The following is a 23,245-nucleotide window of genomic DNA, read 5'->3' as shown; positions in this document are numbered from 1 at the left end:
ACTCCCTCTGTAGAATAACAACCTAATCTATGAATGCAATCCACATGTATGCCAACTGTTACGACCAAAAAAAAAGCTTTAGACACTATTAGTTATTCTTTGTCGCACTAACGTAGACCTAAGTAGAACAAATCCATTTGTGTCATCCATAATTTACTAAAGTTCCTCTTAGCTTCCTCACTAACTTTATCATAAAGCCATTATCTAGGGGTGTGAAGAGTTTTCATAACATTATCAATGCTCTTATGCATTTGCCAGATTGTCTAGTTAATATATCCCAAGGAATTAATGCATAATTCATCTCACTTCTATTTCTTTTGGTATTGTAAGTTTAGGAGATGCAACAAAAAATTATTCAGAAATCCATAACAATAATAATTTTAAAAAAACAAACCAAAACAAAAAAACAAAATCCCCATACCACCGCCCTTTTTGACAAGGTTGGCAACCCTGACAAAGCTGAACTTTTGCCATGCATATCATAGAAGGCATGGATTCTATAATACTGTTGTTGGATGATGTAGGTGTGCACATGCTGAAAGATGGCAGAGTTGCCCCAGAGTCTTTGAGCAAGTGGAAGGATCTATTCTTGGCATCACTAAATAGCTTAGGCCCTTCAAATGGGAAGGTCCTTTACAATATTTTGTACCTCTCTGAGAAGGCCAGAGGACTGCAGCCATGAGGCTCAATGCATGACTATGGCAACTACCAGAGAGCTCAAAGCTTTGTCCAATACACTGAGAAAAGCCTGTGGGGAAGCCATTGCAATGAGAGCTTGAAACTGCTCTTTCTGGTCTTGAGGCAAATGATCAATAAAATGTGAGACTATACTGTAATTTTTAGTCATATTTTGCCATCAAGACCTAATTGTTGGCAACCCTGAATTTGGTACAGCTTCAAAATAATAGTTCTTATAGCCAAGGTCCAGACACTTAAGCTCCTTATTGAAGGGGGTCGATCTGGATTGATACTGCCTATTGCTTTTGTTGACAGCACTGATGACCAAATGGTTAGGGGTGGAACGGGAGAAAAAGGTACTCTGCAACCTGTACATGACACTTTTATCAGCCCTTTGGGATTTGGGTGGGATGGTTGCCACTGTTTGCCATGTCCTACTGGCTGGTGATAGTAAAGAGTCATTGATGGACAAGGCAATCTTGCTTCAAGGGGAAGTATGCAAAATACCCACCAGGGAATGTGGAGGTTCTAATATTTCCTTCAAGAGGATCTGCATGACCTCTACTATTCTTTTCATTAGATCTTGAAAAGTATTGAAGTCATCCACATAGGATGGTGGAAGGGGCATAACTGCCTCATCCGGTGAGGAGGAAGAGAAGGATTTGTTAGATGGTGATGTCTCCTCTTCCTACTCTTAACTCATACTCCTCTGAAAGATCCTCCTGAGGAAAAAGGTCTCAAAAGCACCAGTGGTAGTTAATTTACGTGGGTCCTCTTGATGAGGGCACCCTGTAGAATTGGTCATTATAAAGTGCCCAAAGGTTCCAAAAAGCCCACTGTGGTGGGACATAAAGAAAAGGAGAAAGACCCCAAAAGATGTTCCTGCCAAGGTTGACAGGTCTGTTGTCAACTAGCCCATGGGGTCTCATCCTCGGGAAATATATCAAGGGAAGAAGGCTGAAATGGGAACATGGTGGAATCCTGAACAGTGTTGTTGCCCTTATTCAGAGAAGGTGCTCCAGGGGTCACTATTGTTGGTATCGGCAGTCAAGACTATGTGCAGGTGTCACAGAACAAAAGGGTATGCTGACTCCAGAGGGTATGTCAGTACCAGCAGGAAATCCCTCTTGCCCCTCAGCAGAAGGGATTCAGGCACTTCTGTGACTTGGAGATCCTCATAGGAGAGGAACATGGTCAATACCAGTGAACCTGTGCACTGTTTCTCAGGGTGAAGAGCATCAAGCAGTACCAGAGACTATATGGATGAACAGTCTGTATGCTCTTTGAGGCCACAACCTGAGGAAGGTGGTACCAGATCAGGGGCCAAGGACAATTTATTTGAGGAATCCTTGCTCTTCAAAGAGTCCTTGCATTTGGAGGGCTCTGATGGCTGCTTACTGAGACTTCTTATTACCCAGTGTGCTGGAAGTCTTTTCTGGTGGTACCTGCATCTCAGAACCAGAAGTGGCAGAAGCCTCAGTAATGCCTGTATGGGAATGCAAGGTCTCCTGGCTCTCTGGTCTTCTTAGAGGTGACTTTTCCATTCTTTTGGGCTCTATCAGGGGAATGGAGTATGTACCTCTTAAAAGGCTTTGAAGAGTCCAAAGCTGCCCCCTGGTCTTTGCTTACTGGAGCCAAGCTGAAGACATCGCCAGAGCATACTAAGAGATTGCGGGGGGCAGGGGAAGAATCTCAGGGAGCACTCCATGATGAGCAATTTCAACCTAACTTCTCTCAGCTTTCTTGATTTGCTCTTAAAACCAGAGCAGACCTGACAATTGGAGAGGATGAGAGACTCTCCAAGACAGCTGGAATGCCCATAGCTGAAGGGAAAGGACCTTTGACAGTTCTAATAGGGTTTGAAACCTGGGGTCTTTGGCATAACCCATGTAGGACTAGCACTGAGGGTGGTGGAGCCCTGACCACTAAAGGGGGGGGGGGAGAGGGTGGGAACCCCATGAAAGCACAAACCTGTGTTATAAAACACTAAACAAAAATTAAAATGACCAAGCTAGCTAAGGCACACCACGACACACTCTTTCTGAAGTCAGAGATGGCTGAGAAGGAACTGGAGTGGTGGCAGGTTTGTGGGGGCGCAGGTGTGGGCTGACAAAAATCTCCAATCAAAAGCGCACAGGTGCACACATCCTGATGCGAAGCACTGATAGGGACAATAATTTGAAGTAGTAGTCATGGATTCTACAATACTGTTGTAGGATGGGGTTTATATTTTTTATGTAGGTCAGTGGTATTTCCATGTCTCATTGAGTAGGTGGTTAGATATTATAATGAACAATGGAAGAAAGTATGTGTGTGTCACAAAGTTAAACCATAAACTACATCTTTAGCTTTTTGTGGTATTTCTAATGTGCCTGTTGCCATGGCATCTATGCAGCATTTAAAAGGTGAATATATAATCACAGGTGGCTAATAATGTACAACAAACTTCAGGGACAACATTGCAGAACAACAAATTACCAGACCGGAAGATTCACAGTGAGAATTTTAGTTCAGGAGGCTTGAGGTTCATTTCTAACCACTGTCCTTTTGGTTGTACAATAAACATGTTGTTATTGCTAGAAATCAGAGTGGGTTTGCAAAGACATCTCTTGCCCAAACATGCATATTTTTCTTTTTTATTTAGACCAAAGTCTAGTGCTATTCTCAAGGGTGTACAAGCATCTCTCTAAAAAGTGACTTAAGAGATGTGTATTGTGAGCAGAATCATTCAACTGCAGGATGTAAAAATGCTTAACACCACATCCACATATATCTCTTGATGCTGTAACTCCAACAGTCATGTAGTTTGGACTAAAATAGGCTTTTCAAGTACAACTCACTACTTACTTCCATGTTACTGCCTGAAAAATCATTTACCATGCATGAATGGAATTCCCATTAATATCAGTGGCAGTTCTGCATGTAGAACGAGGGCAGTCTTTAGACCCTAGAGAATGATTTAATCCTGGTTTTAGGTGAAAATTTACTTTCCGTAGCTCCCTCAGATGTTTAGCAGGTCGGGAGCTGGCTGTTGAAGGGGTTTTACATCTCTGCTAAAGCGAAGGCCCTAAGTTAAGGCAAACATCAGTGCTCAAGAACTTTATGTAGCATTAGGATAAATCGACAGAACAAATGGTTCCATTAAAAAAAAAATGTTTTGGCTGTTGGTGACAGAAAAAAAAACAAAAAAAACCAACTCATGCATATACATTTCATGCTATTTAGATAACTTCCAGCAGAAATTAAGTCTTAACTTAACCGTAGTGTGAAGTTTTGTGACTGCCACAGTCCCCATGATATCACACATTTTAGTGCCTGTAACAAAATGCATGTGCAAATGGACATCTATCCATTCATTTGCAGATTCAACATACCACCCACAAAAGTAGAGACCCCTTCTGAACATTTACACATTACAGGGTTTCAAGCTTTGTATCAATTTTTCCTCAAATCACCATTCTGAAAGTTCAAAATATAAGCATCACTCAGCATGAATAAATTCAAAAGTGAACTGAAAAATAATTGTACTTTGAAACAACAGTGGAACCAGCAGATTTGGAGTACTGTAATTTGATCGGGCTATTTGTTTTCTTCACTGTTCCCATTCACCTGTCCATGGTTCGTGTCACAAGGTTAATATGTCATATGACAGAGGTCAGAATTCAATGAATGCAGTGGCTACGGCTGGATACGTTGACATTGGATGTATCTGAATTGCAGCATTTTATGGCTCTGCATACATGTTAGAGTGATAAGGCATAGAGTAGGTTGCAAGCTACAGCTGAAAAGTGGCAGATAAGCATTGTATTTCACAGCCATGCACACAACATGCCACTAAATTATATGACTCCTACTGAAAAGGTTAAAGATGTTATGTAATGGTAGATTGCATGTGTTTTATTACTTATAATTAAAGCTGAGTGAATATTTCATAAAAAATAAATTATGATACACATTACTTTTTTGTCTTTCAGCTAATTGTGAGCAGATGACAGTTTTCTCAAATGTATTAATGATACGAAATGAAATTAAAATCCAAGTTATTTTGATTGGACAAATACAGGTAGGTATTCTTCTGTTCCTGAATGGAGAAGCATAACCCTTAGACTCAGACTTCCAGTAATAGTCACATATATTAACGTTGTTTCCTCCCAATAGTCTCTAAAATTCACTTTAAAATGTTTCTATAAAACAATCTTACCAGTAACTCTTATTTGCTCAAATATCTGCAGAAAGCGAACACAAAAAGGATACAAATACAGTCAGAGTGAATTTGTTTAAAATTCCAAATTAAAATTAGTAGGTTGATTGTGCAGTATTAACCTAGCTCTATTTAAAAGTATCCTAACTGTCAGATGTTAAAAACAATGATAGGTCTCTGCACTGCTGTACTAGTTAACTAAAAAATAATACTACCACATTTACTGCTTTATCTTCCTATAGATATTTTTTCAAATTCCTTAACCCCTGTAATTAATTACAAAGTAGCTTAAACTGTAATAACTTTTTGGAAGTTATAAATTTTAATCATGATTGCAGTATATGATGAATGCTTGATGACATATTCAGCTTCAAATCAACAATAAAAATTATACTCATCAGAAAAATGTTTAATGACCATTTAAAATTACTTTAACTTCCATAATCAAGTCCAGAGCATTGAAATGTGTTTTAAAGGTAGCAAAAGAGAAAAAAAACTAAAAACTTTAAAACAAAAAACTTTTTAAACAAAATATTTTGTTTTTTAAAAAGATTTTGAAAATAAAGAAGCTAATGATTTCTGCCAGGGAATACATGTTGATGTAATCATATAAGGCTGCTTCTTTTTTTTAAAACTGCCCTTGAAACTAGTTTGAGTCCACGGCATATTTTACCCAAGTAAAATTCTGTCTCTGACTTGCTCTGATTATGTAAGTACAAAAGTGAGATTCAATTATTTCCCATGATCTACATACCAATGAATGTCAAGCCACCTGTCACATACAAATGATGTCAATTAAAGTTCCATGTACAGAGCTAGCTTAATGTGTGTCAGATACCAGTGTCTAAATTACCAGCTGGGATAGATACAGCAAATTTAACACATGAAGAAGTTACTGCAAAAGGTGAGTAACAAGGGTTCTTTGACAGCTGTGTCCCTATGTGTGCTCCACTGTAGGTGTGAGCCCCTGTGCTGTTGATCAGAGAATTTCAGCAGCAGTCCATCCCACACTCATGGCTCCGATAGCGTGTGGGGCATATCTCCCTCAGTTCCTTCTCTACTGCAGAGTCAACCAGTAGAAACTCTGAAGCAGAGGGGAGGAGGGAGGATTGTGGAGGATCCATAGTGACACACATCTCGAAGAACCATTCTTACGGCACAAGGTGAGTAAATTCTTCAAGTGCTGTCCCTATGGGTGCTCCACTGTAGGCAATTCCCAAGCAGTACCCAATCAGTACCGCTGGAGGCTGGGACTTCGGAGTCGAGTCTGATACAAATGATAGTACAGAGGCCCCAAATTGGGCGTCTGAAGCCAAATTATTCAACATGGCATAGTGTTCTGTGAAGGTATGTGCAGATGCCCATGCAGCTGATCTGCATGTCTCCAATATGGGGATAACCTTAGAGAAGGCTATCAACGAGACCACCAACCTTGGAGAGTCTCTAAGCGGAGATCGCCACACCTTTTGACCTATCCACAACTGAAAGGAAGAGCCCCGGAGATTTTTGGATGGCTTTTGTCCTGTATGAGAAGGCCAAAGCTCTCCTCACATCGAACATATGGAGGATTGCCTCTCTGTTATCCATATGAGGTTTTGGATAGAATGCTTGGAGTTGAATTAGTGGATTCCTGTGAAATGCAGTAGTTATTTTGGGAGTCATCTTTGGGTGTGGTCTGAGTGTGAACTTGTCCAGAAAGACCACCATATATGAGGAATGTGCCATCAAAGCTGCTATCTTCCCTATCCTTCCGGCAGAAGTGATGGCGATGAGGAATGCCATCTTCATGGAAAGGTGAGTTAACGAACAAGTGGTCATGGGTTCGAATGATGGTCTTGTCAGTCCCGTTAGTACTAGGCTGAGGTCCCATTGCAGAGTTGGGGTCCTGCGTTGTGAGGAAAAGTTTGCTACACCTTTTAGAAACCTCTTCTTAGTCAGGTGAGAGAAGAATGAGTTGCCCTCTACCTGTGGTGTAAGATTGCTGCCAAGTGAACCTTCAGAGAGCTAATAGGGAGACCCAATTTCTTTAGGGACAACAGATAGTCCAGGATCACCAATAGGGTGGCTGAATTAGGGGTGACATCCTTGGATTGGCACCACATCTGGAATCTCTTCCATTTCTGTAGATAGGTGCGATGAGTAGCACCCTTCCTACTGTGCAGTAGTACGTCCTGTACCTCCTCTCAGTAGGATGCCTCTAGGTGCTGGAACCATGAAGGAGCCAGGCTTTGAAATGTAGGCTCCTGGATTGGTGCGAAGGGTGCAACCCTCATTCTGTGATGGGAGATAGGGAGTGATTGGTAGGGTCACAGGTGGACGCAACACTAGCTGAGACAGGTAAGGGTACCATATCTGTGTGGGCCAGGTGGGGGCAATCAGGATGATGTTTGCTTTTTTCCCCCCTTCTTATCTTCAACAGAGCCTTTAGCAATAGAGGGAATTGAAGAAAGGTATAAAGAAGGCCCTTGGTTCCAAGGGAGGAGGAGAGCATCTCCCCTGAAGAGTCATCCAGTTCCCACTCTGGAGCAGTATCGTGGACATTTCTTGTTCTGGTAGGTAGCGAACAAGGCTATCTTTGGCATATATCGTGTAGAATGGTTGGCTCTACTTCCCATTTGTGGTCAAGCGGGAACTTGCGGCTAAGGCTGTTGGCCTTCATGTTGTGTACTCCTGGTAGGCAGGCCGCTGATATTAGGACATTGTAGAAGATGCACCAATTCCATAGCTTTAGAGCGTCCGTGCATAAGGAACGAGACCTGGTACCTCCATGCCGGTTTATGTAGTACATACAGGCTACGTTGTCCATCATGACCTTTGTGTGGTTGTCCTTGATCAGTGGGAGGAAATCAGCACACACATTTCACACCGCTCAGAGCTCCAGCAGCTTGATGTGAAGACATGTCTCTGATGGAAATCATTTGCTCTAAACAGGGCGGCCATTGAGATGTGCTCCCCAGCCTATGAGGGATGCATTGGTGGTCAGAAGAGGGGATGGGTAAGACTCAGCGAATGGGATCCCTATGCAAATGTTCATTGCGTCCTTCCACCAGTTCAAGGATTGCTTCACTATGGTGGGCACCAACAGGATCTTGTTTACATTGTCTTTGTTTGGTTTGTACACTGAGCCAAACATGCTTGGAGGCAACTCATGCATAATTTGGCACAAGCAATGACTGATATGCCTGCAGCCACATGCTCCAGAAGCTGAAGGCAGTGTCTGGCCAAGATCTGAAGGCTGGATTGTATTCTCTATATTAATGAGGAGAGACTGAGAAATCTGTGATGTGGTAGGAGTGCCTTTGCCTGAACAGAGTCGAGGTCAGCTCCTATGAACTCTAGTTTTTGAATTTGTGTTAAAAGATGATTTTTGATCCTTAATTTGTAGGCTCAGCCTCAGAAATAAATCTCGTGTGATCTGAGCAATTTGTTGGGCCTCTGCAAAAAAAGACCGCGCCCCGAGAATGCAATCGTCCAGGTAGGGAAAAATCATAATACCCTGAGAACATAGATGAGCCACCACTTCTGAAAGGACCTTGGAGAACACCCAGTGGGCCGATGGAAAGCCAAAAAAAGAGTACTCTGCCCTGGTAGGGGTCCTGGCCTAGGGTGAATCTGAGATAACGCCTGTGGTTCGGTATGATAGAGATGTGAACATATGCATTTTGAAGGTTGAGGGCCAAGAACTATTTCCCTTTTTCTAACGCTGAGATAATCATTTACAGCATAACCATCTTGAATCTTTGCATTGGCCTACCTGTTGAGAGCTCTAAAATCCAGTATAGGTCTCCAACCTCACTTTTTCTTCAGTATCAGGAAGTAACAAGAGTAGAAACCTTTGCACCGGAGATGTGTGAGTACCGGCTCTATAGCTCCTACACTGAGGAGATGATTCACCTCTTGGCATAGCAGACTCTCGTGAGAGGGGTCCCTGAAGAGGGATGAGGAAGGGTGTTTGGGATGGGGAGGGGAGGAGAAGTGGATGGCATATACAATCTGGACAATTTCCAGCACCCACTTGTCAAAGATTATCTGTTCCCAGGTGCTGTGGAATGGGGAAAGGTGATCTCCTAAAGGAGGAGTGGGGTTTTCCAGCATGAGATTATAAGAAGTGTCCTACTGGCACCGCGACCAACCGGTCAAAAGTGTCACTTTGAAGTTGAGGGATGAGACCTGGGCAGTTGTGGCCCTGATTGCTGGGCTTAGAGAATTTTGATTTCTTTCTCTGTGGCTCATACGATCTCTTCAACGAGTATTGAGGCATGTACTGTGATGATCTCGGCTTGAACTGTGGTTGAGGACTGTATTTTCTTTTGTAGGCCACTGTGTATTTCCCCAGGGATCTCAGAGTCGCTCGAGAATCATTTAGCACATGGAGGGACACATGTCTTTTCGATGAATAGTTTTTGTCCCTCAAAGGCAAGGTCCTCTACTGTTGTCTGGACATCCTTAGGGAAGTTGGACAAATGGAGCCAAGAGGCCCTCCTCCTAACCACCATGTGTGTAGATAGAGCACACTGCTGTGTTGGCCATGTCCAATGTGCACTGCAGAGATATTTTCGCCACTAGCTGGCCTTTGTTAATGATAGCCATGAAGTGGTCTTTGTATGTATCTGGGAGCTGCCCAATAAAGTTCAATTTTGAATAATTCTGACAATCATATTTGGCTAGGAAAGCCTAATAGTTCGCTACCCAAAACTGGAGGGTGTTCCAACTGCCTCAGTCAGCTCAGTACCATGCGTGCCCTGGGTACGGATTCTAGGTGGCTTTGACACCATCGGTACTGAAGATACTGATAAAGCTAGAGAACATTTCAGATTGATCTGGACTTACAGACCTCTTCTTACCAGTCTTTAATAACTGGCTCGTTTCCTTAAAAATCACCTGCCCACAATGTAGAAGGTTGCGGTGATGTCTCCGTCCGGGACTCCCGAGGTGAAGGGCTTACTCCATGAGCAGGAGTTTTAGCCTTAACTCTGTCCTTCCTGGACCTGGGGTTTTAGCTGTTAGCACCAACCACAATTCTGTGGATTGTGCTTCTGCCTGAGGCAGCAAATACATTGCAAGTGTCAGTCCGTTACTGTGATGAAATCCGTCTCTAGCCTAGAGCTGTTGAGAAGGAACTAAGGGAGAAATGCCTGCGCACGCTGGCTAGCCTCATGGCAGGCAGAGAGCCTTGCGTGCACAGATGGGATCGACTGCTATTGAAATTCTCCGATTGACAGCGCAAGGGTGCACACATACCTTCAGTGGAGAACCCATAAGGACACTACTCAAAGAAGTGTAATTCCTATCGGCCCCAGTGGTGTTTCAGGAGGTGTTACTGGTGCAGGATAAGACCCCAAAGAGCAAAAGTGGATATAAAAATGGACAAGGATTTTTTCTGCATCTGAAATAGCACCTATTGTAATGTTTTTGGCAACAGGCAATATGTTTGTTCACCTGCAAGGGTACAGGACAACATATCTCCTTTAGGCAGTATCTGGTCCTAAAAGTGGTTCAGGTAAAGAGGATAAGGCAGAAAGAGCCTCTACTTGTAACACGTATAGCTTCCAAAAACAACTGATTCACAATTAACAATAAGTATTCCACTTAGATCTAATATTAAACCTATGACTCTTGCTAACCATTGTAATGACATTGTCTTTAAAGCCTTAACAAGGAAAGGCATTTTTAAAAAGTGTATGGTACCAAATAGAATCTGCTTCAGAATCAACATGGAAATTATAATTACCAATCCTTGAGCCATGTGATATGCTCCCACAGAAAATTCATGGGAGAAGGGTTGAGGGCCTATGAAATTAATGAAGGTTCACATTTGGATGTTGCTTACATATGCTTCCTTCAGAGAAGGAGGATTCAAGGAACCACAGAGGAAACAATGGGTATAGGGCTTCTGTCCCCAGCCCTGCTGGCTCTGAAGCCTATACATCCCCTCTGCACTACCTTATCGGTCCTCTCCTTTCCCCTTCCCACCCCCGACTAGCCTGGCTTTCAAATCAGCAGCCATGAAGGTGACCCAGTAGGAATTATCACTGAAATATGCGCAGGGACTAAAGGGGTGTATGCAACAGAGTGTGGATCCTCATAGGTTCAACCCCTTCCCACAAGAGTTCACAAGATTGTGAGAGAATGTGTAGACACAGCACTTTCCCCCTTCCACTTCCCCTTCAGATTAGCGTAAAGAACAATATGGTCCGTTGTGTCCTCCTTCCCAGACTTATTTGATTCCCCATCTTTTCTCTTATAGTGAACACACAATTAGTTTGGTCACTTACCTAATTCTTAGCAGTTCATACTGAATGTTCTGCAACCCCCTCCAAAAAAGCCCCAAACAAAAAACCCACACATGCAGCACAACCCACCACACATGTTAGTAACACAACAGGACTCAACCATCTCAAGTGGCACAGAAGAGTTCATACACTAATATCCTAATACAAATGTAGATGACTGAGGAAAAATACAAATGGATTCTTTGCTCTGTCTTGTCCGAGACTTCTAATTAACTTGGCAACTGCAAATATCTCACAGCATCAGTTAACACTTCCACCTTTTTAGCTTCTTTATCTCACCAAATGATGTAGTCATACATGAAATGCTCTTCCCACTTGATATATCAAAATCCATGCTATGACCAAACTCAGTGTGTAGAAAGCTATTAAAGAAAGGGGATTGTATTAAAGTATTCTCATACCTTATACACTAAGTTTGCAGAAAGCACCCAATATATTGCTGAGCAGAAGGGGGCAGAGCCCTACAGATTTACTTCTGAAATCTCTGCAAGAATTAATTACTCCTGCCTACACCTTCCACCTTACTCTAATGAGTTTTTTTTATTAATTTGATAAGTAGCATGTAGATCATGTAATTAAAGAACGTAACAAAGCAATCATATAAGGGAGAACAGTTACTGTTCAATCTTAACTTTGAAATTTCTGAACCTTTAAGTCTTTAACTATTGTTCAACCTTAAACTTTTTATATCCTATTTTATATGGAATATGCACTATAATTGTATGCCTCCACAAATGGCCTTTGAATTTCTTTAATTAGCTATGAAATATGTAAAGAGATGCAATATTTATTCATTAAAAATAATTCTTTAAAATCATGTAGGTTCTGTAAATATCTGTGCTTTAAAGATGTAAAACACAATATATGGGTGTATGCTTATTATTGGCTTACTTTCTTCTCTAGACATCTATCAGCATGTTAAAATGTTAGAATATGATTTTTTTTAAATATTGTGGAGTTTAGAAAAGTCCATTTCTAAGGTTCAACAAATCCTTCTTTCTTTCTGTCAATGACAAAAGACATGCCTGTGACCTTATGTTCATCCAACCTAAGTACGAATTCACAGAAATTCTTGGTAACAAGGCTAGAATTTCCTCTTGTGCATTAGAAATACAACTGGAAATATTGGGTCATCCATCAAGATTATTTTTCTCATCACCAACCGCAACAAGTAAAAACCTCCGAAGTTTACTAGTATGTTGTATAACACAAATCCTAGAAAAGTATCTTGACTGGTCACACAATTAACCACATGAGCTCCTTTTGTAGTCTCTGGATGCCCCAACTAAATTACAAGATATGGGGAGGTTTCAGTCTTTGGTACAAAGTTCTTAGTGATTTTTCAGAGACAGATAATTTCATAACTGATTATAACTGATTCATAACTGATTATAGTGTTCTACTTCTTTTTCAAGCATCCAACACTGAGGACTCATTTCATGTTGTTAAACAATAAGCACACTGTATCCACTAGTCGTTCAGCACTATAGACTACCATTCATCTGGGATTTCTGCACCCAGCCTCCCCTGCTGCAGGCTCCTCATATTTCTTCCCATTGTGGGAATGAAGGGGGTATATCCATGGCTCACTGGAGCCAGTCTTAAGGCCATAAGAATTATTGAGAGCTTCTCATTCCAATTCTTTCCATTGTGTTTTACCATTTTCCATAGTGCCTTATTTCAGGGGCAGTTAGTACATTCCACTAATCCTGAGGACTGGGGGGGCCCTGCAATGTGGAAATGTTGTTTAATCCCCAGAACATCTATTGTGCTTTGCAAGCATTCATGGGATCTCTCAAACCTGTTTATTTTTGTTCTGAAAGAGTTCTTAGGAATAGTGCTGTTGCCATGATATGAAGGCTAGTAGAAGATTTTATCATTCCAATTATGTAGTCCACAAAGTTATAGAATCTGTAAAATATCCTACGAAGCAGCCATGCAACTGCTAAGGGAAGGAGGGTTAATTCCTTCTGTATCTGCTTTGAAAAATCAGGTAGGGACAAAAAGTCCCCACATCTCTAGGACAGTTGGTTTTCTATCAATTAAGATGAAATTATAGTAATGCTGCACTCATTTTCAGACATAGTATATAAAATTAATATAAGTCTGCTCACTGCCATGTTTATTTTCATTTTATATAGGATGTAAATAATAAAGAAATAATATTATGTAAAATAACTGAGTAACTCTTGGCAGGACTTAATAGAGTAAATCCAAGCTTAATAGAGTAAATCCAATATTTCAGAACATTATAAAAGGGTTTTAATTTTTGTTCTAATAAAATACTTCTTGAATATCTTTTATTGAGATGGAACTCAGAGACGGAGAAACTTTTTAATAAAATAATACATTTTAACAAAAAAAATTGAAATGTCTGACAAAGTACTTATTTTGTGAAGGCAATTTTTTTTTGAAAGGTGTCCTTTCACATTTTCTATGGCTAATAATTAAGTCAGATGAAAATTTACTCTATTTTTATAAGAGGATTTTACTTCATTCATTTTTAATACTTGAAAATGTATTTTATGTATTATTAGGATTTGGATTCTCTCAGATTTTTCCAGTTATGAAGATCATTAATTATATTTTGAAGTCTGTGACAAATTTTAGCTATTGAACAACCACCAATTCAATTTAATTGCTCCATCCACAATGTTAAAAAACAATTAAAGATAAAAATGTGGTCAGGTGTCTGCGGTGCAAGGAAAGAGGAATCATTAACTTTTAATATTTCATTTTTGTAAAAACCTCATTAAATTTCTATAGAAGCCTATTGGTGTCATCTCTTTATATTTTCCATAAGCACAGAACATTAACTATTATTTCTACCTTTCCTTTTTACTTCTTTTTCTGCATCTCTTCCCCATCTCTAATTTGTAAACTCCATTTTTAATCTGTTTTCCTCCCTATCCATCTATCTTCTTTGCTCTTATTTCCCACTTTCTGTCCCTCCCTTTTTCTGCTCTGTTTTAAAATGTCCTTCTATTCTGCAATCACAATATTTCTTTCCCTTCCGCTTGATGAAAAGTTGGCACGAGACATGTAAGCACTGGAATGGGGAGGCAAGGAATTCCAGGTAAACAAGAGGAGCCCATGGATTGACTGGGTAGTGGTGACTCACTGTACCTGAATGTACCCTTATATTCACACCCTACACATCACTGTAATAATCTTTGTACATAATATGCCTTGTGAGGTATCATTTGAAAACTAATAACTCACTGGTCATTAATATCATGGTGAAATGCACATAGCAGCAATGTATGTAAAGTTATGATCATAAACTGAAGTTATGACTAAAATGTGTTTAAGAGACAAGTTTGGGGAATGGGTTAACCAGTTTCTCAAAGACAGAAGATAAACTGACACTTCTAGCCATGGGTCATCAAAGTTGGTTGGCAGTCATTGGTCAAGTGGCCATTCTTTGGCAGCAGAGAGGGGCAGGAACAGATCAATTTGCATTTTAACAAACAATAACATGGAACCTCTCATCATGAGACCCCAGGGCTTCATCCTCACAGCTGGAAGGATCTTTATATAGGAGTCACCCTCAGGAAAATGCATTTCAAAGAGTAACTGAACCATAAAAGGGAGGAGCAAAAACATCTCAGGTTTTCTCTCTTTCACCTTACAACGAAAACAGAGAGTTGGACTTTGGGAGGGGCTCTGACTTGAGAATTTGGTCAGTTCTGTTGCTGGGAACATGTAGTAAGGATTTTACCTTGAACCAAGTCTAGTTTGTTAAGTTAAATGCCTTTACTCTTTATTTCTCTTGTAACCATTTCTGATTTTAATGCCTTACACTTGTATTACTTAAAACCTATTGCTTGTAGTTAAGTAAACTTTAATCAAAACTAATTCAGTATTGTGTTTAAACTGAATTGTTTGGTAACTCCAAATAAAGTAGCAAACTGTTGTACACTGACACCTTACAGGAGCAATGAACCTCCGATATCACTGTACAGAAGAGGACATGTACAGTGCAGAACACGTTTTCTGAGGAAAATCCAGGGCTGGGAGTGTGTTGGGATCACGCTGCAACTGGTAACCAAGGCTAGCGGAAGTGTGACTGGAGTGTGCTAGCAGGTTGCAGCTATACAAAAGACACTCAGGGTGTGACCTGCATTCTGTTTGGCTGTTTATGAGGGGCCCAGGTTGGGACCTACAGCAGTAATGTATTGTAAGGCACCCAAGGTTGCACACAACCCTTCATTGGTCTGGATTGCAACCTAGAATGTTATACTCTTGTTGTGCTAACTCACGGCCACCACTTTTAGGTCCCAGAGGTATGGAAACAGACTTTTCTCCTTTCACAGAAAGGTCCTGGAAAGACTGCCACCATCTTGTTGTGATTCTTTGGAGGGCTGAGCTGCCTCAGTGCATGGCTTGCCACAGGTATTGCTCTCCTGCCATTTCCTGTCCCTAGTGTTTGAAATTAGCTCACTATCATGCTATGGCCCCCATCCTGCAAGCACATAAGCACACGCAAAACCTTACTTATCTGAGTAGTCCTTTAGTGTTCAATATGGTTACTCACATGCACACAGGATTGAGGCCTTTGTATATGTTATGGGATACCTCAAATCACTGCTATAATACAAACACAAGCAGCAGCAGAGGTCAACTAGAGACAGCCACTAGCCAACCTGATTCCCGCATTCTGTGCCTCTTGACTCTACTCTTCCCCAGGGATGCCTCCCCATAATGGATCCCTGAAGCCCATTTTGAGCCTTGAAGAGCTGAAGATGAAAAGTCCTGGAGACTCTTGCCAATTTCACAAGACAACTCTTGAACACCTAAAGGCTTATACATTTGTGGTAGAGGGAAAATGACTTGCATTGGTCAGTTTCCTTTGGCATTAAATTATTTAGATGGTAAAGACTATATGACATGATCAGGATTGCACAATCCTGCTAAACTTCCTTCACATTCTGTTCCCTGTATAAATCACCATTGCAACGGAATACTTCATAAACTCACACAAGAGAAATAACTGGGAAGTGGAGCAGGTTTTCATGGTGGGTGGCCCACAGTGTGTGATGCAGAAAGCATGATATATACTTTGGGGGGGAATTGCTTTGGACTCATGCACTGATTATTTTTTTTTTGCCTCCTACTCATGTTGTACTAGTCCCTCTTTAAAAGCCAGACTGTGAACCCCTTATTCACATTGATTAACTGTTGATCACACAAGTAGTCCCATTAAAGACAATAGTAAAACTCACAATGTTTTCAATGGGGCCATGATTACATCCAGTGAGTCTACTCATACACATAACTGCTCATTAGTGGGACAAATGAACATGGGCTCTGACTAAATCAGTGGTTCTCAAACTTTTGTACTGATGGCCCCTTTCACATAGCAAGCCTCTGAGTGCGACCCCCCTTATAAATTAAAAACACTTTTTTATATATTTAACACCATTATAAATGCTGGAGGTGAAGGGGGATTTGAGGTGGAGGCTGGCAGCTCGCAACCCCCTGAGGGGTCCTGACCCCCAGTTCGAAAACCCTTGGACTAAATGATCTACATGACAATAAGTGCCAGCATTGCCCATGTATCATGAAACTAGTCCACTAACTTCAAGTCAATTTCCCCTTCTGTCTGTTTCATGGAGATTTCGTAATTATGAAATCCAATTTTTTAGTATATACACAAAGCTTCCAGCCTAATCTGCAAGAAACCTGCATATATTTCAGTCTGACTACTTTTATAGCCAACATTACAAGCTTACAGTAGAACATCAGAGTTATGAACTGCCCAGTCAACCACACACCTCATTTGGAACCAGAAGCACACAATCAAACAGCATCATAGACCAAAAAAAGAGCAAATACAGTACAGTGCTGTGTTAAACGTAAACTACTAAAAAAATAAATAAAGGGAAAGCAGCATTTTTCTTCTGCATAGTAAAGTTTCAAAGCTGTATTAAGGTAATGTTCAGTTGTAAAATTTTGAAACAACCACCATAACGTTTGGTTCAGAATTACAAACAACCTTCATTCCCAAGGTGTTCATAACTCTGAGGTTCTCCTGTAATTATTTTACAGTGTATCTGCATCATCATACCTTTTCAGTACAGAAAGAGGAGAAAATGATTAAGATGGGAATTTGAGCTTTTGGAAACTCCGATCAAAATGAGGCACAAACTCTTTTGTGCTTAAATAGATCAGTAATTTTTTTTTCTTTCAAGTCTAATTTATAGTCTTATTTTTGCCAAAAATTGTCAGGTGGAATAAAATATAGATACCAAAAACTCTTAACAATTTTGACAACAACCACCTGACAATATTCATACAGCTTCTGCAGAACTTTCTATTAAACACACAAAAACTATTACTACAAAAAGAAAAAATATTGTCAAAAAAATCCTCAAATGAAGCTGAAAAGCTTCAAGAAAAACATTTTTATAAAATTTGAAAATAACTGGGGAGAGGAGAAGGACAGAAAATCCCTCTGCTATTATATGCAGAAAATGTCATTTCTGCTCCCTATGAAGTTGCATGAAATTCAAAAGGATCATACTGAGAAACTGAGAAACACTGAGAAACACTGAGAAACACTCAGAAACTGATATTTGTGGCACAAAAATGTTTTAGACACAAAAAAGTTTACCTAGATGTCATTTTTCAAAAAAGTATAGTTTATTAAATAATAGAAACACTATTTAAAACAGGAGAACATTTATGTGGGGTGGAGGAAGTTACTGAATTACATCAACTAGAACTCTAATTAGTAACACTAAAGTGACAGATATGTTTGTAAATTCTCTCTTTTTTCCCCAAAAAGTTTAGGACAGCGCAATGGTGTCACAAGTTGTTTACTTGTATCCCAAACTGCTACTAATGGGTCAGTCACAGAATAATTAAGCAACCACAAAGTGCTTACATTCGTTAAAATTTCAAATGTGTGTCAAAGTAACTAAAGAAAAAACATATCCCTCAGGCCCAATATTACAAGCATTACTCAGACAAAGCCTCCATTATCTTCATGTAAAGGCAAAAAAATAATTAAAGGAGGAAAATGTTTGTTTTAGATTGTATAAAGCTGTTTTATTTGATGATTTGGAACTATTAAAATATGGATTTTAAAAAGCATGTACACTGCATATATTCCTTTAAAAATGAGCAGACAGTGTATTCAGCAAGCCTGGCTGATAGTATTATGTTAAATCATTTATCTTCAACAAATCATTTATTTTCATCACTGCATAATTAAACCATTAGCAATGGTGTTAAAAAAATAGGTAAAATTAGACAAACTAGCAAGAACAGTTTCAATGCCCAATATATGAGTTTTCTGAGTGGCTTTTTCACCCTGTCAGAGTATACAAGTGAGAACACATGAAAAATAACTTTAAAAAAGTCACTTTAACTTTTTAACAGCATTATTAATTGGTTTGTCCAGGTAGAAAGCTATCATACCATGCCAACCATTGTATAGAAAAATTACTGCGCTGAAGAGCTATATTACTACAAAGAATTTTTTTGATGGTGTGTAGAGAATTATAATGAGAAAACTCCAGGTTATTAATAAATAATTATAATATATACCACCACAGGTATTCCTTGAGCATTACAACAAATAGAAGAAAGTTCCCAATCCTAAAGAGCTTACAACTAAAGAACCAAGCCATCCTACAATTGTGATTTTCCTGCAAAAAGGACTACAATTTTTCTCCACTGCCTTTCATCTTGTGTAGTAATTTACTACTAAAAGTACAATGTATATATAAATTGCTGGCATTATGACTAGGTAGCACTTTAGACTACTTTGCACAGGTCCACCTTTTTTTCACAAGGCTGAAGAGAATCAGTTCCATTGCTGCTTTTCTTTTTGAAGAAAGGAGATAGTGATTATCCCCACTGAGAATGGGAGCAGAGTTTAGTGGAACAGAGAAGGGGTTTGACTCTACAACCAATCGATCTCAAGAGACCACCAGAGGTCTGTGCCTCTGAACTGCCTCCTGTCCACCAAGGAGCCATATTCCTACCATGTCCCTCAAATGTTGTCACCCTCCACACTGCCCTTCAGGGGGATGGCATATCAGTGAGGGAACAGGTCTGAATTCCATCCCGTCCCCACCTGTGGAACTTGTCTGAGTTTCCTATGCTTCTGGACAGCATGTCACTGAGCAAGAACTGTCCATACATACCACATCCCTCTCCTCTCCCTATACATATCTTATCCTGCTTGCTCTCTTCCACTTGTGGAAACAGTGGGGAACAACTGGCCATAGAGTAGACACAGCAGACCAAGGAATGACAAAGGATACGGAGTTACAATATGTGCGTAGCTTTCATTATAAAATATGTTGTGTGTGACAAATTTAATTATAAAAACAGAGAAAATGACAGAAATAATGCCTGCTAAAAACAGACCTGTTAAAATTATGTGTGGTGAGAATGTATATTTCACACACCAATGCACTATAAAGGTCATGTGAATTCAAAGAGGAAATGAATGTTATACTAACATTCAAACAAGCTTCCCTCTAGTTTTTTTTATTTCAAATAACTCGACTGCAAAAGTATAGTTTGTTTTAAAAGGGAAATTCAAAAGCATTTAGAGATGCTACAATGTAAGCAAGCACGGAAAGCAGAAATCCAGTTCTGTCACAGAGCTGACTGTCTTTACAATCTTTAACAATGCTGTCTTACTACCATAGGCTTAGTCAGCCTATTATAAATTTGTTTGTAAAGACATCAATCAAATCTACTTCCTGCTTTGTCCACATGCTGCTCTTGCAGCTCTCCTGCAGCCAAAAGAAAAGGAGTACTTGTGGCACCTTAGCGACCCCTACAGCTGTTTCACTATTCTATTCATTCCTCCTCTAGTAATCTCAGCAATTGTCAAGAGTGTCCACCTGCATCCTAAAAAGGCACCACATGGATGACATTTTGCCTCCTAGGAGTGGTGGTACAAAAATCCTTGTACATAGTAAAACCACACAATTTACTTTAATCTGTAATAGCTTTGCTACTCAGATTGTTCAAACTCTTAAAAAGCAATTTATCTATCCATCTAGGTATTAATACTGACCCAACATTACTTCACCACCAGTTCTCTCAAACATCCTGGGGCCAACACAGCTACAACAACACTGCAAATACCATATTCTATTAGCTTATGAAACAGCCTCTGCAAGTAGCATCCTGCACGTATTTCCTCCTCCCAGACAAATAAAAGAATCTGTATTCTGTTAGATGCATGCAATCCTACTAATTCCAAAAGGGTTACTAGATCTTGGCCCAAAATAATTAAAACTTGAGGGGGAGGGGAGGGGAGTTTACCCCCTCTCCATTTTAGTCCCCTAATAAAGCATTGTTTGAGGACTTTCATTTCCTGATAAACAGCTATTATTTTGCATGTCCCTGTTGTTCCTCCCCCACAAATGAGCATGAGGCATCATGACAACCCTGTAAGAGATTCTGCTTCTGGATGTCAGCTATTTCTTAGAAGCTGCTGTCATTCTGTACATCCTATCCTTTTAACACACGATGCAGTATTTCTGGATTGTCATTTCTCTCTCTCTCTCTCGCATACACACACACACACACACTCATTTAATCTGCAAAGCCTGTGAGGGGTCCCGGCATATTTTTCACATAGGTCTAAGGCACTCCTTGGTGAACCTACAGCACTTCCTAGAATTTTCAGAGACAATGGTGATCGTGTGGTTTTTGCATATGAAAAAAAAATCCATCTAAAAAAGAAAACAGGGAGGGGGGAAAAAAACAGGTTATTAAAGCTCAACAGGAGTGTGGCATTTCTTTTAAAAAAAGCTGGGTTTTGAGTTATGGCTTCTCCCATCCCAGCCCTCGTCTGCCTCCCTCCTCACTTGTGGAAATATTGCTACCTCTTTTCATTCTGTTGCCATGCCTTTTCTTTTTGCTGACATATTTTTACAATGTTGACTTTTGGAAGCTATACTAACCTGTTAAAATTGTTTTTTAAAGATGACTAAAACGTCTCCTTTCTTCCAATATTGCAAAAGGTCATTGGTTTTCCTCTATAAAACAGTCTCCATGAGAATTACCAGAGGAACTCAAAGACTGTCTGTTTGGAAGAGGAAGAATATTCATGATGTAATGTTCTGAGGAAATCCCTAATCCACCTCAAAAAAGGTGCACTTATCAGAAATTTAATGTGAACACTTCTGACATTTAAAAAAAAACTTCACATTTCTTTCATACAACAAAATGAATCAAAGCACAACTGGACTTTGTAAAACATGAACGAACTGTAAATAAGTTGGCCTCAGACATCTGAAATTTTAGGCAAATACAACATTGCAATATTTTTGAATTCCTTCTTGGAAAGCCATTTAGACACACAGGCTGCCACCTCAACAGAAAGTTTCAGGAGATGGGCCTTGGCAGTTCAAGTTTCCAGTTGCATGTTTTGTTTCATCCACTCACTACTCTATTAGTCACACTGAATGCTTAAGAGGCCAAGTTTATTGAATCAAACAATTGATGAAAAGCCAACAGGCAACATGACATTTACTGTGGCATGAACAAAACGATATAGGTCAGCGAGACAAATGGACCTGACATTAAGTAGGAACTAACTGAAGATTAATGAATCATGAAACATCCAATGCACTCATGGCTGCTACAACTTTCTCCCTAACCCCTCCCATGTATACACGCACATATTCCCCTCAACTAAGCTTTCAAGACTGCAATCAATCAATCTAAGCACCCGGTGGTTTGCTAACTTACTGCAGTGCGATGCAGAACGGGCAAACGTGCACCTCTGGAGAGAGAGAGGGATCAGCACACCAAAGAGTAGCAGCAGCTGATCGTCTATCCAGATCATTGCAAATACACAGTCTCTGCCACCGCCACCTCTCTCACAGGCTGCGGCAGCAGAGCCCCTAACCTTGCTCCCCACTGAAACAGCACAACACCGGCCTCCAGAACAACTGCTAACCGCAGCTTCTCTCCCAGCCCCGGCAGAAGATGGACCCACCTCTCCAGTTAACCGCGCACCTTCACTGCGCTGCTCTTGTCCCGGGAACAGGCAACCCCAAGCCCTGCCGTGCATTGTATGCGGGCTTTGTACCAGCAAAACTCCCACCCCCTTTGGTAGGGGGGAGGGTCTCACCCAGAAGCGCCCAATAAAGCCCAGGGATTGCTCAGAGCCAGCCCGCCACCAGCAAAGCGGCGGTACCTGTTGGCCGGCAGCGGCGTTTCTCCTCCGGGGCTGCGCCTGGGCTGGCGGTGCGCGCTCGGTGTGCGGAGGCTGGGGGGCTGACCTGTGCGGGCGGGCGGGCCCCGGCCCCGGCGTCTCCGGCTGCTGGGTCTCCTCAGGAGGAGATGCGGGAAGGACTCCGCACAACACCGCTGCTGCTGCTGCTGCTGCTCGTGAGGAGGCGGCCGCAGCTGCTCAGTCCCCTCCCCCAGGTGAGAGGAGCGGCTGCCGCGGCATGGGCAGCACTCACCTAAACTTCACCGATTCTTTCCGCCGGGGGCTGTCGCTTTGCTCCAGCCGGGGGCGGCGGCAGTCAGCCCCGTGCCGGGCTCCCCTAGGTAGAGGCTGCGGACTGCTGCGGCGCACGGGGGTGCGCGGGTGTCGGCGCCTCTCGCCAGGCATCTCAGTGGGGCTCCGCGCGTGGGCTGGCGCCCTGCGTCTGCGTGCAGCCCCGGGCGTTGGCTGCCGGGGGCACCAGCTATGTCGGGCAGCGCGTGCGTGCAAACGAGCAAACTGTGTCAGCCACCGTGAGCTCACTGGGCACTGGCCGTGTGTCTGTCAAAGGTGGCAAGCGTCTGTTTGGCTACCTCTTCCAGCGTGTGTGTGTGTGTGTGTCAGGGTGTCGCTCCCTTCCCCTACGCTGGGACCTCAGGCTTTCTGCTCGCTCCAGGCTCTGGCTACTTGCCTGCAGCCACACCGAACATGGCACCTGTGCCCAGTGCCTCAGGACCAGCTCAGTCACCAACGCACGTTCTCCTGCCACAAGACCCCCCCGGTCTCAGCCTGACCTACCTTGCCCTTACCTTGCCCGTGGGATGTAGATACCTTCATGAAGCTTCCTCCAATAAAGTTCTGCCATGCACTGCCCCATCT

The 23,245-nt window shown here is 41.4% G+C and overlaps 1 protein-coding gene across 3 annotated transcripts in view; it reads right to left on the bottom strand.

The window, feature by feature from the left end:
- DGKB (diacylglycerol kinase beta) overlaps window positions 1-22,809 on the bottom strand; it is a 500,939-nt gene extending 478,130 nt beyond the window's left edge. For 2 of the 3 annotated variants that reach the window (XM_037890594.2, XM_043541126.1), the window contains exon 1: window positions 21,901-22,809. The gene's annotated coding sequence lies outside the window, so the exon portion shown is untranslated. Of the gene's footprint in view, window positions 1-21,110; window positions 21,233-21,900 lie in introns of all 3 variants that reach the window. The other variant, XM_043541125.1, reaches the window with a different exon arrangement.
- Between the last annotated feature and the right edge of the window lie 436 nt (window positions 22,810-23,245).

The sequence above is a fragment of the Chelonia mydas genome, chromosome 2 (assembly GCF_015237465.2).
Source record: "Chelonia mydas isolate rCheMyd1 chromosome 2, rCheMyd1.pri.v2, whole genome shotgun sequence".
Classification (NCBI taxonomy): Eukaryota; Metazoa; Chordata; order Testudines; family Cheloniidae; genus Chelonia; species Chelonia mydas.
This window is presented reverse-complemented; position numbering and strand designations above follow the sequence as displayed.